This window comes from Crocodylus siamensis, chromosome 11 (genome assembly GCF_052110815.1).
Source record: "Crocodylus siamensis isolate JL-2025a chromosome 11, ASM5211081v1, whole genome shotgun sequence".
Taxonomy (NCBI): Eukaryota; Metazoa; Chordata; order Crocodylia; family Crocodylidae; genus Crocodylus; species Crocodylus siamensis.
Genome location: NC_143405.1, coordinates 12,559,773 through 12,578,147, shown reverse-complemented (window position 1 = coordinate 12,578,147; position 18,375 = coordinate 12,559,773).

The following is an 18,375-nucleotide window of genomic DNA, read 5'->3' as shown; positions in this document are numbered from 1 at the left end:
GAAGATGTCATTGATATATCTTAAGTATAGCAAGGGTTTAATGGTGCAGTTCTTGAGGAAGTCTTCTTACAGGTGGCTGGAAAAAATTAGAAAAAGTTAGAAAAAAAGAAGAAAATTTAGGAAGATCTTTCTGGCTGAGCACCAGTGGCAAAGGGATGAGCTAGTTCTCTTTAGAGCAATCCCAGTGGAGGTGTGGGGGACAGTTATAGCATTAGTGCAACTTTTCCAAAACAATCAGTTACTCCCAGGCAGAGGATCAAAGTCAATTGTCTCCCCAAGCCAAATGGCCCATCAGGCAAGTGTGGTTAAAAGCATGCCAAATTCTACAGACAATGACACACAAGGGAATGATGTGCCTAGCATCACATCTGGCTGCCTTTAAAGAGTACCTGCTCATTCAGGCTGGGAAATCAAAGGGTCAGCTTGGGGATTCATTTTTTTTGGCATTAATCCACAATGAAGTTTAGACTCGTGTCTCTCGAGCTGTAGCAAGATGCTTTAACCACTGTCAGACAAAGAGGTAAGCCTGCAGTTTTAGTCCAAAAGGTGAAATGTTACACACAGTCATGAATGACTGAAGACCAAGCTGGAGAATGAGAGCCAGGCCAGATATTATACCAGATGGCATCACATCTCCAGTTGTAATGTTCTCAGGTTTTTGTAATGCCTTTCATCTGAATATAGCGTCACACTGTATATGTATAATGTACCACTTTCTGGGATAAAGACTTGCAACCAAGCAATGCACAGAGTGTTGAATAAAAACTACCGTGCAGAATGCTATGCCCAAGGACAGCAGGGCAAGCATCTAATTCCTTAGAAAAGCACCATCTTTTCTCTAGGTCTGTGCAGAACAGAAAGGCCTTTGATTTTAATAGGAACTGCCTGGAAAAGAACTGGGTTTCATAAAACAGTGTCAAGCGTTGGTAGTTTGCTTTGCAGAATGAAGTACAAGCTTTGGAAAGCTATCATAGCCATTGGATCCAGTGGTTCGGGCATTTGCAGGGATACGGAAGGCGCAGGTTCTGATCAGCCAGATTCAGAGCCATAACTTCAACCTGTATCTCACACAATCTAGGTGAGTGAATTAGCCACCAGGCTTGCAGCTGCTCTGAGTAGGGGCCTATAAAAGTACTATCCATCCTGTTGAATGTTGCAAATTGACAAAAAATAAGAAGACATAATAAGACAACAGGCATATGTGCTCATACAGATCTATGCAAGATAAACCACTTAAGACCACCCCCAGGAAAAGGCAGCCAGCCTTTTAAATCACACAGATCGCACTATGTATTTGCCAAACCCCATTGATCTCAATATTAAAAGTACTCCTTAAGTGGATTTAAATGTGCCAGGTAATTTGTGCAGGGACAGTGTGGCCTCAGCCTTTTGAACCTCATTAATGTTTGCCACATTGATACTCAGTTTTTACTCAGCTGTTTGCACCTTATTAAGGCTCTCGCATAGTCACTCAGGGCCTTGTTTGGGTGGCTCCTGGAGCTCTTAGCCCCTGGATTGTCCCCACATTAACACCTTTAAGTGGCTTAAAGCACTTACCTGGCTCAAAATTATACCTCTCTAGGGTGGGATCATCTCTGATCTGCACAACCCAACTCCTAGTCCATTAATGTGTGGCCACCCCCCATAGACGTGCCACTCAAATTGAAGTCCTCCAGTATCCCAAGATGCAGTGGTCCCTCCCCAACCATCCTGTTCTGTGGGCTCTCACACCCCTGGCTGGTTAGTAGAGCAGCCCATAGACTGGCCCTGCAGTTTTTCTCTTTATCCCAGCCTCCAGCCCCCTGATCCAGGAAGAGTAGCACCTTTCTCCACCACTTCTGAGCCTGTCTGAGTGGGTGGCCACTTCTGAACCCCATGCCACCCTCCCCTCCAGGCTCTTGGGAGTGGAAAAGAGTGTAGCCAGCCCCAGAGAGCCCCCAGTCCTGTCTGGCTCTGGCAAACCCTGAGCTCTAGCCCCACAGCTCCAGCAGCATGCTGCTTCATGCACCCGATCGACTTGTGCATGGAGGGGGTGTCACACAGCCTGGTAAGAGCTGGCAGTGGCTGCTGCAGGGTGGTGGGGAGGTGTAGCCTGCTGCTGGGGAAGCCCCTGCTGTAGGGCAGGGTGGCTGTAGGTAGATCCAGGTAGTGGGCAAGGAGCTGTGCTGCTGCCACCTCTGCTGCATCTCCCCCCTCCCCGGCGCCTGGGGGTGTCTGTCCACTCACACTGTGCACTGCTGGGCCTGGGGCATAAAAGAGGGGTGAGTGGGGCAGGGCAGATACAGGTCAGAGCTGAGGGGGTGAGGCAGGGGAGCAACTGAGCCCCTCTCAGGCTGAAGTTGTCTGGGCATTGGGAACAGCCTGAGGGACACGTGGTGGGGAGATGCACCTGGACAAGTGCAGAGCACATGGGTGCTGGGACCTAGGTGTACAGCAGCCTCCCTGCAGAGTCCCCCGTGGAGTCCCCCACCCTCATTCTTAAGTAACCCTGTCACCTCCCTCCCCTTCCTGCAGTCTAGATCACTGATGCTGCAGCAGTCCAGGGATGGGCAAAGCACAGAGAATAACACGGCACATCTACACAACATACTTACTGCACGTTAGCCTCTATCACTGTGTAGTAGTGTGTCACGGCAAAAAACACAATAATAGCCTACTGCGCAGTGTTATTAGGCTAATGTGCAGTAAGTGTCACTAAATAACCGTGTGCTGGCACTACTGAGGAGTAACTCTAGGTACCACACATTTAGTTAAGACTTTATTAAGGAAGTACTAAACTAAATGTGCAGTATCTAAGGGTATTCATGAATGTGTAGACGCATCTACAAAGAAGTAGGGCTGAAAGGGACCTCCCTGCACACCAGGCCTCTAGTGGCAAGTCACAGCTATGCAGGTGGGGCACGGCCAGAGAAGGTTTCTAGACTGCTTGGTGTGACCTCCCAAACTCCAAGCTAGCACTAAACCAATCACCATTTGTGTAGCTCAAAGTACAACATGTAACAAGGTCCTCAGAGTGACTTACCTCAAATAGTCGCCTTGAAACACATAAGACCTATTCTGGTTCACAGCTGCCAGTAACACAGCACTCAGTGGTTGAGATGGAGAAAAAAGATGCATTTCCTATCCTGCATGTTGGCAGATTTCCTGAGTGCCAAATGAACCCACTATATGTGGCTTAGACTGTATGAGTGTATATATTTAATACATATGCATGCATGCACATACACATGTTCTTAATCTGGCTAGGCAAGTAGCATGCATAATACCACTGAGTTTGCAGCAGCACAAGCTTTAGCATTTGCAGGGAACTAAAAAGATGCTGGGTACAAACTCTGGTTGCTAGCATCTGTTAAAATCATTTTCACTGTCTTTGCTATTTCAGTACTCCCTGCAAGCAAGATGATGGTTGCACAGGTATGCCAGCCTGTGCAACAGACCATACTGTCATTTAGCTCCATAGGCAGACCCCCAATTTGGAAGAATTTTCTATTTAATCCCTATTTTATAGTTGCAAAAGTAAGGTACAGAGAGGATGATGTGATTTGCCCATCACAATGCAGGGGGGATGTGGCAGAGCCAGGAATTAACCTTGCCTCACACAAGCATTAGATCCCTGTTTTGATTGCAAGAACATCTTTCCTATATATATACACAGCTGCATTATATAAATGTATTTTGAGACTGAGGCTTTTGGAGTCAAACCAGTGTCTGAAGGGATTTCTTCCTCAGGTTGGAGAATTGCTAAAGACTGAAGTTTTTTTAGACTGTTCTATTTCTTATGGCAGTTTGTCAGGCTGTTGTACTGCTTTAAGTGGCGATGAGGAAAGATGCAGACCATCCCCTCTAAGAATAATCACAGTACACGTGAAGAACACCATGGTTTCCTAGGAAAGAGCAAGGACATTGTTTGCTACTGTGCTTTATGTGGACATGAACTGTGCATAAGTCCACAAGCTGTGCTTACATTACTCAACTGGCTAGGATGCAAAAAAGGCTTCCTTTCTTGAGTGCGAGTGTGTTACTAAATACACAGCACGAAATACCCTGCATCAAAGAAAACAGACCTACAATGAATCTCTGAAATGATTAGTTAAAAATATATGCCTGCTACAGTTATTAAATATTACCAGCAATTACTTACAGTACAAAGACCAGAGATAATTCTGTCCTTACTTATTCCATTGGTGAAAGTGGTTGCTAGTAATGGAATAATAATTAATTCACTTACTGAGTTATTCATTTGCTTTATTTATGGGTATTCTCTTCACATACATATTTTTATTACTTGTCTTAATATTTAAAATGCACTTGGGGCATGTAGGATGCAGCAGCATAATCCCTGTGCTGCTCAGCTCCTGTGCTATGACACCATGGAAAAACTCCAAGGCAATTACCAGGAGATCGACAGTCACAAAAGAGAAGCCAAGGACTTAAAATCAGTTATTGTCCAAAATATCCTCTTAACTCTTGGTATGGCATTTGCAGTGAATGGTTGAACACCTCAGAAGAAAAGAGTAGACCAACTTGCAACATGCTATATCCAAGATACTACAGTATGATATTCTAATGAATACTGAAGATAGGCTCAATTGTGGCTTATGGAGAGTGGACTCTGATCTCCAAAGTAGCCAATCCTGCATTTTTCTGAGAAAAAAAAAATGTAGAAAGAAGACTCCCACTTTTCTTCCAGGTTTTATGCAAACCCCCAATCCCATTTCCATTTCGTCTAATGTAATTTGAATTTGTACTAGAATTATAAAAAAAAAACAAATGTTGCATAAAAAACATGTATTTCAATGAAAAACAGCATTGGGAAATGAAAATTACAAAAAAAGAAAAAATATATATTTTCAATGATATTTTCCATGGAAAACCACATTCCAGAAAGCTTTGGGGTTCTCTCTCCTCCTTCTTCTAAAGGCACGTGCGCGTGCACACGCACGCGCACGCGCACACACACACACACACACACTCTCAAAACTAAGGATGATAAATAAAATCAGTTTTTTTGTAGGGTGGGAAGTGAAATCTCTTCCCAACTTGCTCTGAACAGTGGTGAGTGACTCCATTTCTGGAAGAGGTAGTTTAGTGTGTAGTATAGTCTTGCTCAAAATGGATATACAGCCCACTTTTCTTCCAGGTCTCTTTCCTAGAGCTGTGATTCTTGTAGGGACAGTAACAGAGAGACAAAAAATTATTTCCAGACCAAATACAGCACCACACAGCTGACTTAAATATATTATGGGATCGTTTTCATTTTTGTCTGATGTATCGGATGTGGGGCCATTGCTAGAGGTGGAATACTAGGCATGATATACTAGTGACCTTACCTGGCATTGCAAATCCTGTCACTCCCTAGCAGCTATCTGGAAATAGAGCTGAACGGCCCTAACCTCCCCCTTTTATTGTTACTGTGTTTTTTAATGAACAACAGGGAGCCTAACAGGACTGGTTACTGTTAGGCAATAGATTCAGGGGCCTAATGGGTAACTGTGTCAGATGGAGAGTTGTAAGGGGGTATTTGTAGGCTGGATTTGGAGCGGAGAAACAAAACAGCACCTTTGAAGGAAAGTGCAGTGGCGTGGTGTGCTACACACAGATTTAGCTGGGCCTGTAAAAAAAAGTAATTTGCATGTGTGTGAAATATTAATGTGTAAATCTAACCAGCAAGCACCTGATACATTTACCCAGGGCTGTGACAGCCCCAAGATCTGCTGTGGCTTGTATCCTTTTCTTCACCTTTCCACCTGTTTACTCCTTTTGCTGATCAAGACTTTCTTTTCCAGCCAGTACGCCCTGGTCCAGCTGCCCCACACCCCCTGAGCACATGCCTGAGATTCATGACTGCCTGTCATTTATCATTGTGTTTGGGGGGAAATTAAAACACATATGCTGTGCTAACAATGCAAGCTTTATTGTCTTCCACTTCTATCTAATGCTATTTATCAGCCTGAATATTTGCAGCATGTTTGATAACCTGGGAAGAATGTATTGATCTTTTTTGCTTTCTGCGGAGAGGATAGAGGAGGGGTGAGGGTGGCGGGAGAGAGGCATCAGCTAGCCTGCTATGGTGACTCAGCTGGAGCTGTTTGGCAGAGTTGTTTACGTGCTCAGTAAAGGCAATTGCAAGGCATGTTTTAAAATGAAATTTGCAGGGGGGCTTCTTTTCAACCTGGCAGAACCATTGCTGTGCTAGTTGTGGCGGGTTTTGTATTGTAGCTTTTGCAAATCTGTCTTGTCTCTAAATATTCCAAAAGGTTTATTTCACCCCCGCGCATCTCGCTCCAGCCAGAAGGGGTCTGGATATCTGTGTGCGTGTATGTTTTTATCTCCAGCCCTACAGCACTTTGAAAAGCCAAGTGAATGCTAAACACAAATGCTTAAAAGGTGATTTTTTTTTTCCTTTCCTGCCCCTCTGGTAACAAAATAAATCAAATGGGAGCAAAGTAGAATAGAATAAAAAGATCTGCCCCATGTGCAAGGGAAAGAAGAGTGTGAAAAATAATAGGATGTTCAAAAAGGGTTTGCATCCCAAAACAGCTTATGCATGGAGAGAAAACAACATGGGCTGTTTGCCCTTTCTGTTTCTTTTTTAGTAATAGAATTAATTAATAGAAGCTGCTAGATTTAGAGCCTTCGATGTTATCTAGATTGAATTCTCATTGACACTCCTGCATCATAAAGGAGGAGGCAGTTACCTTGATACATGCTTGAAGGGCCATCAATGCAACTAGAGCAAGAGCAAAAGTGCCGTGGTGAAATGAGAATCAGGTCTTCCTCATCTATTGGGAGGAGATGTACAAGCACAGGCACACTTGTAAGAAGTATTACACGTCTCCTTGACTGGCTGGTATGCAAGGGAGAGGAACTTGAAATAGTCTGGACATCTTTTCATCAATTTGAATGGGTTTTAGATCAGCCCCTAAACTCTTGTGATTGTCTTATAAAAGAGGTGACTGTGCATTGGTACTGAAGATCCTAGGCTCAGCCTCCACAGGTAGTCAGAGATGGAGGAGGTACTACACAGATTTTCCCTGAAAAGCCTGAAGGAAACTATTAGAGGGAAACATTAATTCAGAGCCATGCCCCATTCAGCTTTTGACTTCTCACTTGTTCAGTATTATCTATGGTGGTGGCTTTATGTAGACTGAGACTCACTGCACAGTCCTCAGGTGGTTCATGATCATTGCATAAGCAAAGAGCTGAACTTCACCTTGGGTAAAATCCTGCTATTATTAAAGTTAATGGCAGAAGTTTACTGATGACTACAATAGGGCTAAGATTTCACCACTAGAGCTGAGGAGCTGGCCATGCCATCTCTGAGGCCATAGGAGGTGGCCATGCCATCTCTGAGGCCAATTCCATCTCCAAGGCCCCTAAAATATATATGATTTCTAGTAGGGCTGTGCAAAATTTTGCAAAGTGTTTTGTTTTGAAGCTGTTTTGATGTCTTTTGAGCTCAAAACAGCAAAATCTAAATGAAAGAAAAGCCTTTGAAACATTTTCAGAAAAAAACGAGGGCACTCGAAACGTTTCAAGTTTCGAAGCCAGGCTTACTTGGCTTCAGCACTGGTCTCAGCCGGCGGCAGCAGCCTGCTGTTATCCTTCGTGCAGATCCAGGGGCCGTGCCCCCCGGGACAAGTCTGGCACAGCGCTGCAGCCCTCCCGGGGGTGGGGGCCCTGGCTCTGTGGGACTGTGGAGTCTCCAGCCACTGGGCTGTGCTTACTAGGGCTGTGCTCCAAGTGGCTCCTCCAGCCGCATGGAGCTTAGCCCAGTGGTGGGAGGCAGCAGACAGCCAGTGGTGGAGCCGCTCGGAGGGCAGCCCATGGTCCAAGCGCAGCCCTGGCCAGTGGCTCTCCTCCACCTCCCGCTGCTGGGCTCAGCTCTGTGGGGTTGGTGGAGCTCGTTGGAGTGCAGCCCAGTGGCGGGAGGTGGGGAACAGCCAGGGCTGCGCTCCAAGCAGGTCCGCCAGCCCCACAGAGCTCAGGACAGTAGTGGGAGGTGGGAGAAAGCCACTGGCCAGGACTGTGCTCAGAACGGCTCCACCGCTGGCTCTTCCCCACCTCCCACCACTGAGCTGAGCTCCATGGAGCTGCTGGAGACCATCCCTGGCTCTCCCCCACCTCCCACCACCGGGCTGAGCTCCAAGCAGCTTTGCCAGCCCCATGGAGCTCAGCCCCACAGTCCTCCTAGGGGTGCGGACCCCTCAGATCTGCACACAGGATGACAGGAGACTGCCGCTGCCGGCAAGGGACACAAGTTTTGCTTGTCAGCAGCTTGAGATGCAGTTTCCCAGAAACTCCTGCACCTATCTCCCTGAAACTTGGCAGACTTCATGCCTCAGAAGGGGCTACCACCCCTGTGATTTTCATCCAGGCAAGAAATGAAAAAGATATAGGCATTTTCATGATTCCCCATTATAGCCTATGGGCAAAACGTTGAAACAGCGAAACAGTTTCAATGAAACAAAAGAGAACAGTGCATCAAAATGAAATGAAACGATGAAACAAAACAATGTCCCTTTGAAACGGCAAAATAAAAGTTGAAACGAAACAGTGCTGTCTCGCACAGCTCTCATTTCTAGCTGTGAAAGGCCGCTGGTGGCATTTGTGAAAATAATTCCAAGTAAGGAGGAAGCTATGAAAAAAACCAACCAAAAAAAATGATGGCCCGCATCCCTCTTATTCTTAGGTAAGGGGATCCATCTCAGCTAGGATTATGACTGCTTCACACTGCCAGATCATTACAAAGTGACCAGATGGCACTGAAGAATCAGGCCCTAAACATTTAATGAAAGCATTTTTCCCTCCCATCCCATTCCTTAGTCTGCTGTTGGCACAGAGAAGATACCATGTTCTCGGAACAGGATTCTTGCTGGCATCTCCACCATCCCCCCGCATTCGCTCCCCCCACCAGTAAACAAGCAGCTCAGACTACAGATGTGGTGTGGCATCAGGCAGTCGAGACCCATTATGGGGGATTTGTATTACGGAAGGGTTAGGTTATATATTTGAATTGTGTAAATATATATATATATATATATATATATATATATATATAGTAGAGCCTACCTTGCTGGATTTAATTTGGCAGAAAGCTCCATTGAAGCTGCTTTACCTTTACTACATTATTATTCAATTGTATTTCCCGTGATGAAAACCTGGCAGGCTGTTGCTCAGTGACAGATGTGCTAGCTTTGGTTGAATCACCACCACTAGGCTTATTATCAGTTTTACTAATGTTTGCTATTTTACACTATAACAGGTAGAGTGATTCATTCAGTCAAGGCAAACATGCAGACACACGTATGCAGACACAGATGTGTTCACACACACACACACACACACACACACACACACTCTTAGAAATAGCTAACACAAACACTTGTGGATGCTTTAACCAAAATAAGCTAAACATGCAGGGAATTGATTTTGCAGCCTTTATTTACACCAAATAATTCCCATGAGTGTATGTCACTGCAGATACTGGGTTACAGAATCCATATTTTACAGTTCAGAGAAACAATACCTAGGTAAGCCATGCCAACAGAGCATCTCTGCCCCTATCTTAGATCATATAAGCATAAGTTTAAAGGAGCCATTCCTTTCGTTCAGCTAACAAAGGTTTATGCTTTTTGATCCAAAACTCATGAATTCAGTTCCCGCAAATGACCCAGTCAGCACCCCCTCTGCCCAGTGCTGAATTTCCTTTTGTGCAGATATGACAATAAATCAGAATCTTTTGCAGCCCAACTGTTGGAGTTAAGGGTATGCTTGTATCATATCCTCAACAGTCCCAGAGAGGGCTGCTGTTAAGCATAACCCATCCTGGCAGTGCCAAACCCAGATCTGAGGTAGTGAGCCTGCTCTAGAGTCCTTGCCCACTGGTGGAGATGGAGCTCAAGAGCAAGGGAAGTGCACACTCTGGTAGCAGTTTTATGGCTGAACTTCCAGGTTTGGGGTGTGTGGAGAGGGACTGCCGGGGAGCCAGTTTGCATGGTCATTCTGCGGCCCAGTGCTGGTTTTCTCTGCATATTGATAAATTCACTCATGAAGGCCACAGCAAGGAATCAACAAAAAAACACAAACTTCAACACATGGGTTTGGAATAGGTTGCTCTGGAGGTGGTATAGTCATCTACCCTGGCAAACTTCAAAAAGCATCTTGATGCCCGCCTTGCTGGGGTCATCTGATCTCAACTGTCTTTCCTGCCCAAGTGCAGGGGGGCTGGACCGGATGATCTGTAAGGTCCCTTCCAGCCCCTAACAACTATATTGTAATACAAATATATGTAGGGCTGGCCTTTTAAAATACTTCCAGTCCCAAAGAGGCTCCTCTCTAAACAGGAGCTCATTGTTGGTCAATGGAACTCTTCCTTCAGGAATTGAAGGCAATGCTGTGTCACTGCTATGAGAGAGGAGAGTCAATCTCAGTATTTTAGATGTTACTACCTTTACTGATATTTAAGTCTAATACCCAATAATCCAGAGAACAGATTTATTCACAAGGTTTAATGCAGTTAACTCTGCTGATGATTTTGTCACACTGATGGCTCATGTTCATGTTGGAATCCACTATGTTTCTAAGATCCTTTTCCGCTTCTGTGCTGCTGAGAGGGTCACTTCCTAGGCGGTGTTCTGGATATTTTTGCACCCTAGGTGTAGTGCTCTGCACTTGTCCTTGTTGTACTGCATCTTATTGAGTACTGCCCACTTTTCTACCCTGTCCAGGTCTGCCTGCAATCGTTCCCTACCCTCCGGACCGCGCACTTCACCCCACAATTTACTACCATGTGCAAACTTGGACAAAGTACACTTCACACCCACACATGTAGGGACCTACCAAATTCATGGCTCCCAGCAGCCAATTACACAGCTATGACATGGCCGAAGCCCACGATTTCACCCATGTGGTGGAGCAAAGCGCCCCCCCCATACCTCTGATTGCTTGAGGGGTGCTGCAAGTCCCACCACACCCCTCCCAGGCATTGATTGAAAGCCCTAGCTAGAGCTGCCTGGCTTCTTAATTTAGCAATTATCACCCTCTCCAAGGGGCAGAGGGCATTGATTACTGAGTAACCAAACAGTTTGTTCCATTCAGGCTGCTATCCCACCCCTCACCCTTCAGGAGAAGGGGACTTTTGGCAGGTTTTTCCCGGCTGCCCCACTCCCTGCTCCCCTTCTGGAGACAGAGAGAGGGGAAACTTTCCCATTTCTCTCCCCTCCCCATCCTCCCCCTGCTTCTGGAGATGGGCAGTCAGCCATTTCTTTTTGTCTTTGCTCCCTTCCCCTCTCCACGCCTTTCTAGGGGAAAGCTTTTTGCCAGCTCTTTGCCTGCTTTTTGAACACGAGGAACTACCTATTTCACGGGAGACTATCAATTACACAAGTTCCGTAAAATCATGTATTTGGTAGTTCCCTACATATATGCATTCTCCAAGGCATTGTCTCAGGTTTCTTCATGGCGTTTCAGCTTTCACAACTTCTTTTCCCTTCCAGCTTTCTAGCCAGAAATTGGACACGTTGCAAAGTGTAATGACAACAACCAGCACCTGAAGCTTTTGAAACCACAGAAGAGGTTTGGTTCAAGTTTGACTTGAGATTGAGGCAGAAGATCAGCTGCTTCATGTTGTGTACAAATTGGTTAGGTCCTCTTTAATTAAAACTTCCAGAGTCTAGTTATAAATAATGAATGTCTAGTTCACCAGAGCTGAAATGTAGAGCAAGGTCTGCCTAATGAATCTCCTTGCCTTGTCTACCACGGTTCCATTCTGCGTTCATTCACAGAGTGTTTCTCCTAATGAAAACAAGGCCACACATACTAAGCATTTCATAGGTAAGGAAGGAAAAGGAGACAGACCTAGTCTAGCAGGGTTTTTTTTCTAACTGCAACAAACTTTCATTGATAACAGGAATTATGCCCGACTCCAGAGAAACAAACTGGCTCAAGAGTAGAAGCAAGCCAATCCCATGAGAAATCAGAGTTCAGTTTAGTTCAGATGCTCAGGTTAACGCTGTCCTTCTTCACTTCTGCCTGCCTTTACATTTTGGGACATAAAACCCTCTGACAAGAAAGGAACAGTTTCTCTTTCCTGTTGATAGATGTCTGGTTCCTACTAATAAGAGGCACAACTGTTGCATCCAGGAAACATGACTGGCAACAGTACTCTGCAGAGTCTTTTCAAGACTTCTTCCTAAGTTCTTCCCTTGCATTTTGAAGCCCCCACACTGATCCTACCCAGTTGCTGACAAACTCCCGTAGCAATTGCTTATCTTTCCTGTTTGAGAAAAACAAGAGCTGATATCTGCATTCCCTTTCCCAGCATGCAAGGAATCATTCCTAGTCCCATCCTCAAATGTGTTATGGATTGAATAGGACCTGGCTGAATCATACTTTTCTTAAGGTGCCCCAACACACTTTGCAGCAGATGAGTGGTATGCAGAATTTGTTGAGAAACATACAAGTTATGACACAGTCCAGACATCTCAGGCATGGGTAGCAGCTTCAGTCCACTGCAGTAGGATGGCATTTCCTTCACAGGAATGCCCAAATGAAAGGGATTATACATGGTGGTTGCCTATCCTGGCATTGACCCAGTAGGTCCCTTCCAGTCCTGTGAATTGGTCCTAGTGATGAGGACCATTGTGTATCTGTGTTGTCCAGTGTATGGGAACTTAGAATTTGTTTCCAAGATCACTGGGACCTTTGTGAATGTATTAGCTATGGATCAGCTTTTCAGCTGGTATAAATTGACACAGTTCCACTAATTTCTGGGATGCTGCCCTAATTTATACCACTTGGGGATTTGACCTTAAAAACAAAACAAAACAAAAAAAACCCTTGTGCATCTAATGGCAATTGAAAGAGCTTGAAGCTGGAATAGATCCCATGAGACAACCTGCAGCCCAAAAATTATCTTCAAACTATGCGGCAAATGATTTTGAACAACACATGTACTGGAGAAAATCACAATCTGCTCTCAGACAGCTGGAAAATATCACCAATAAAAGGGCAAAAGTTGTGAAATAAATTATTCATTGCAAATTATTTGCCGAGCTCTATGGAAAATGCAACCACTCTAGCACCTCTGGTAAGCCCCAACATGTAGCCCTTGCCAACAGTAATGAGTCTGAAAGTTAATCTGAGCCAGAAAGCGAGTGTCAGTGCCAAGAGGGACACATTAGACTTCAGCTCTCAGTGACATCCACGTTTTGGGGACAGTAAGCCAATTTGCCTAATTCCAAGGAAATTTCAGCAATAAAAGTGAAGGCGGCCTGCTGAGCAGAGGCTGAGGAAGGATTAAAGGCATTTGCATTAATAAATAGAGATGTTATCATGGAGAATTAATGTCCTTTGATATGGATCTTGGCAGCATTAGAAGATGCTAGGTACAGTGCCTCATTATCTCTCAGAGGTTAAGGGGTCAGCCTGGGACAAGAAGAAGTGATTTATGCAGTACCTTTGTCAGAGATGTGACAATATGTATGAAATAATAAGACTTGCAGAGACCATTAGTGAAAGTCTCCCAGGAGCTCAAGACCTCAGACTGCACTGGCTTCTCTTTCACTTTGCTGCACATCATTCAAGCCTTTGTCTCCTCTCTCTTTCCAGTATATTTTATCTCTCTCTCTCTCTCCCCCCGCCTGCTCCCCCTGTGTCTTCCTTTCCATGTCTCAGACAGAGCTCTGTCCCTCCCCTGCAGTCTCCTCTAGAGCATGATGGGCAATTATTGTTCAAAAGCGATTGCAAGACAAGAGATGAGCTAGGACTCCTTAGTGTGAGTTTCTCACCCTTCCCCTCTACTGACAGTAAGTTGCTTACCGTTCTGCTGGTCTGTGGCTTAGACTGAAGAAAGGAGGTAAGTGTGGAAGACCAGGGCTGTCTCATGGAGCTTAATTCTCTGAGTTTTAGAGAGAGAGTTAATGGTGCTACAGTAATAAACTCATTGAGATGTAGGGATAGGTAAATTCCATTCTTGATAGCTGGGTTTGGGGTATTCCAAAAGCAGGCAAAAATGGTGTCTAAAAGGCAACTCAGATGAAAACCAGAAGAATTGTTGCAACCTATTGTACAACTATATCAGTCACCTGTCTTCATCAATGGCCATTTTTGGCTGTTACAGAGGATGGCTTTCTTCCTTTTCCCTTTTGCACTCATTCCTCTGTCTTCACTTTCCCATACAAGTATTGGCATATTGTATCACCGGGAGTAGGAATTGGGGGGTGGCAAGTTCTTCTTGTGTTGCAGCTGGTGATGGCTCATGACAGGAGGCTGGGAATCCAATGGCTCCTATATTTTTATTGTAAAACCAGTAACTGCAAAGGCTGTTCGTAGCAGGAGGTGTGAAGGCTGCGGCACGCACCGCTGAGAGACAGCGCTCTGTGACCAAGAATCCAAGACTCCTTTGTAGAAAATTTTCTTCTCCAGCTGTTGCTTTCATACACAAGTTTACAGCAATCTTCAAACATTTGTTAGAAAGGATTTTCTACAACTAGCCACATACAGTTCCTCTGATATTTTCATCCAGGAAGCAGCCAGGGCTTTAATAAGTGACGTTGTGTGAATCAGGCCCTATTCTTTTCTTGATTTGGCTGTAATGCAAACTCCCCAGTGGCAAAGTCAGTAGTGGGGTGAATACACAAAGGGCTACATAGAGGAAGGATGAAGATGTCACAAAAGGAGAAGTTTGAAAGAAGGCCGTAGAGTAAAACTTGTGGCAGTAAATAAATCTTAGAGTCGCCAGGCAGGGAGAGTCCACCTGAGAGTACTCAGAAATAGATATAGACTGCCATGACAAGACAAAAAGAAAGAGCAATTGCAAATTCTGTATTTGCAGAAAATATTAAATCAAGCAAAGGTTTTGTTGAAGTAAATAAAGCAAGTGTGTCCATTAGAAATGGTTCAAGTTGCTGTGTGTATGTGCTGCATTGGCAGCTCTTGGATAAAAGCATTGGAGGCAAAGGTACCCCCACTGTACTACAGCAGCTTTCTGGGTATAGACTGTTAGCAGCCAGATGTGAAACAAAAATGGAATTAGGCACCTGATTCCATTTCATGTTTGATGGGAACAGAGCATCTGATTGCAACTTGGGCCTTTGAGCTAGGGTTGGGTACTTGACTGGTCAAATAAAGTTCAGTCAATTGACGGGTCAAATATCAGTCAAAAATTGTCAAAAAATTGCCAATAGGTACAAATAATCCACAGAAAAAGCACATTTTCCCCTCTAAAAATATATAAATAAAATAAAAATAATATTTCTGTAAAAAAAAAAAAAAACACCCTCCAATAATGTAGGTTTTTTGTAAGACTGCTATAATCATTGATCAGTTAAAAAAATGCAGTCAGTTGACCGGTGGGGAACATTTCTCCTGTCCCAGTAGACTTTATGAAATTAAAAACAAAATTGCTGCCTTGAAATCAGGATAGAAAATTGAAATCTCAAAATGAAGGAAAATTGAAAACATGTAAAAGACACTGATTCAAACTGAAACGGTCATTTTGAAAGCCACTTTTATATATATATATATATATATATATATATATATACACTTCTTCCATAAATGAGTTGGCATTTTGAAATAAAATTTAAAAAAAACCTAAAGAAAACAAAAACAAGCCCCACAACTTTATAATTGAAATGTATTTTTCCATATTTTTCTTTTCTGAATAAGAATTGTCAAAATCAACCATTTCCTGTGAATACCTTCATTTTCAACTAATTGCCATTTTTTCCCCACAAAAAACTCCCAAGAACCTCATCGCGGATGTAACCACCAATGAAGGTCTGCTTTGCCTGATTGTTTTTAATTTCTTGAGTTTAGAACTTGAACATTTATCAGGGTCAGTTCCCTCTGCAGACAGACTATAAAGAAAAAGGAGGAGTGAAAAGGGAATGTTTTTCTTTTTTTTAAATGGGAGCAGGCAATGAACAGAGGGGCAAAGGGATCTCACAAGGTGGGGAAACACAAAAGCAAAAGGAAAGATGTTGATCCTGGATATTTATATTTATATATCACATGCTTGCTACCCATTTGGCTTGGCTACTCTTTCTGAGAGTGCTGAAAGTGGGTCTAATCCAATCTGTAGCTCTGGAACGTGCTTATTTGGTGCTGGTTGAAAGGCTATTATACAAACTCTGTGCCTGTTTTCATGGCATCCCAGACTGAGTGAGTGCAAGGACCTTCCTTTAGGTTAATGAACCACTTGAGCCAAGAGAGAATCCCACTGTCTTAAAGCAGCGATAGGCTGATCCTTTCTATGTAAGACCAGCCACTCAGGGCAGGGGAGCTAGCCCAGCATGTTGAATCTGCATTCTCCTTTATTTAGATATAGTACCTGGTCCGCAGCGAGGTTAACAGACAAATAACATGACTTCATCCACTTGCATATACAAAATACAGAGCTCGGAGAAGAAAAATAGCCTTAAGAGCAAATACTGCAAACATCTTTCTAGCAGCCCTTTGAAAATGTGGCCTTGAGTTTTCCCTTTCAAAATTTAACAGTTGTCTTAAATTTGCATATGATGATCTTGTTCCAAGAATTCAATTATGGGTGTTTATTGTTTCCAGGTGTCTCTGATTAGGTTTGTGTAGTTGGGGGGGGAGGGCGGCGGGGGAGGGAGTGGTAAACTTTCTTTCCCCTTCATCCCCTCCCACCCCTATATTCCTGTATTTGATATTGTGAAAAGAAAGGCTGTTAGAGATCCATTAAGCTGTGTTTGCAATGGGAGGGGGGTGTTCTGTCTGGCTTTAGGAAGATAAGGCACATAAATCAAACCCACCCTGCATCTAAACATTTTCTGAAATAGCTGAGAAAGGAGACAAGCGTGTTGCTGTTGTTACTACACGCCACGTGTTCCCTCTTGCTGCTTATGGAAGCCAAGAGCAGCAGGATTAGGATCACGATTTTTCAGCCAGACCGCTGAGACGTTTCAGCGGCTGGAATTAGTTAAAAGTAGCAACAAGCATTCCAGTGCTTAGGCTACACTTCTCCGAGGCTCTCAGAGCACTTCTGTTGAACCTCACAAGCAGGGATAGATTAGGGGTTGTAGCGTAATCCACGCTGTAGAAGACCCCCCCTAGTTCAAGATTTAGGAACAACTTGTCAGCACCCGGTCAGGCACCAATGGTTCTTGAGTGCTAGCAAGACTACAAAGTCTGCGAAGAGAAACTCCTTTATATCCATTACAACCAAGTCTTGTTCTGCCTAGGCTATGACATGTTACAAGTAAATGGGAAGTTGAAGCAACCGTCATGAATCCTCCTCCTGTCCTCATGCATTCCAGTGGCTCAGTCCAACAATACTGTCCCACCTTCGGGGGGGAGGAGTGGGGAGGGTCCTTCTACTGAGACGGTCACTTTTCTCCTGCCTTCCTCCACCTCAGTGATTTTTTTTTCTCTGAATGGCACACCAAAAAATCAGTTAGAAGCCTAATCTCCAATGCCACCAGAACATAGGGGTCTTAAATACTACAGGGAAGCAAGTAATTCCACTGCAGGTCTGACTTACACAAAACCCAGGTCAGAAAGTTTGTCTTTGGATTTCTTAGTCTTTCTGGAAAGTGACACTTGCCACCATCCATCCATGAATAGTTCTTGAGAAGTAACAACTTCAAGATTTGGTCTTCATACCTAGGTACAGAACCATGTCTAAATCAATCTCCAGGTGACTGGAGCTCTAAGTAATAATCAGAGCTCCTAGATTCACTGGCAGAGCTTGTAGGGAGTAACTGGGACACTGTCCTTGATGGGATAAGCTACACATCTCTCTCTCTCTTTATTATTCCCAGCTAGCATAATGTATGGGAAATTACTTGATGGGGGGCTGGCTTCATTTCCTAAATTAGGAGAGTTCGTTGAGTCATTCATGCTAGATAAAAAGAATTAGGGGTTCATCCAGATAGTGTGTGAAGTTTTTCCAGTCTCCAGCTAGGATGGGATTGGGCCTCAGGTAGTTAGTTTCTGCACATTTATCACAATGAAGTGGTGATCCATGTCTGGGGCCTCGTATGCTCTATTGTAATAAAAATAAGAAATTATAGAATCTGATCTTTCACTGCATATTAATGTAGTCACAGTTAGGGGCTGCTTTTATTTACACTAGTAGAAGATCAGTTAGATGGGTTGCTTCCTACCATTCCCTACCACGCTCCTTATGTCACAGAGAGTAGCATGGCTGGGTAGGGAACTGCATTTTGCAGGATACACATTGAGGAAAGAGAGCCCACTTCAAGGATCATGTATGGCCAGAATCTGGCCCCTTTGCACTGGGAGCAGTGCTGGGAAGCCTACAGAAGTGCCCGCTAACCTGCTACTCTGCCTAATTATTGGGTGCGAGCACACACAGGGCAGGAGTAAAGCGAGGGGCTCATTTCC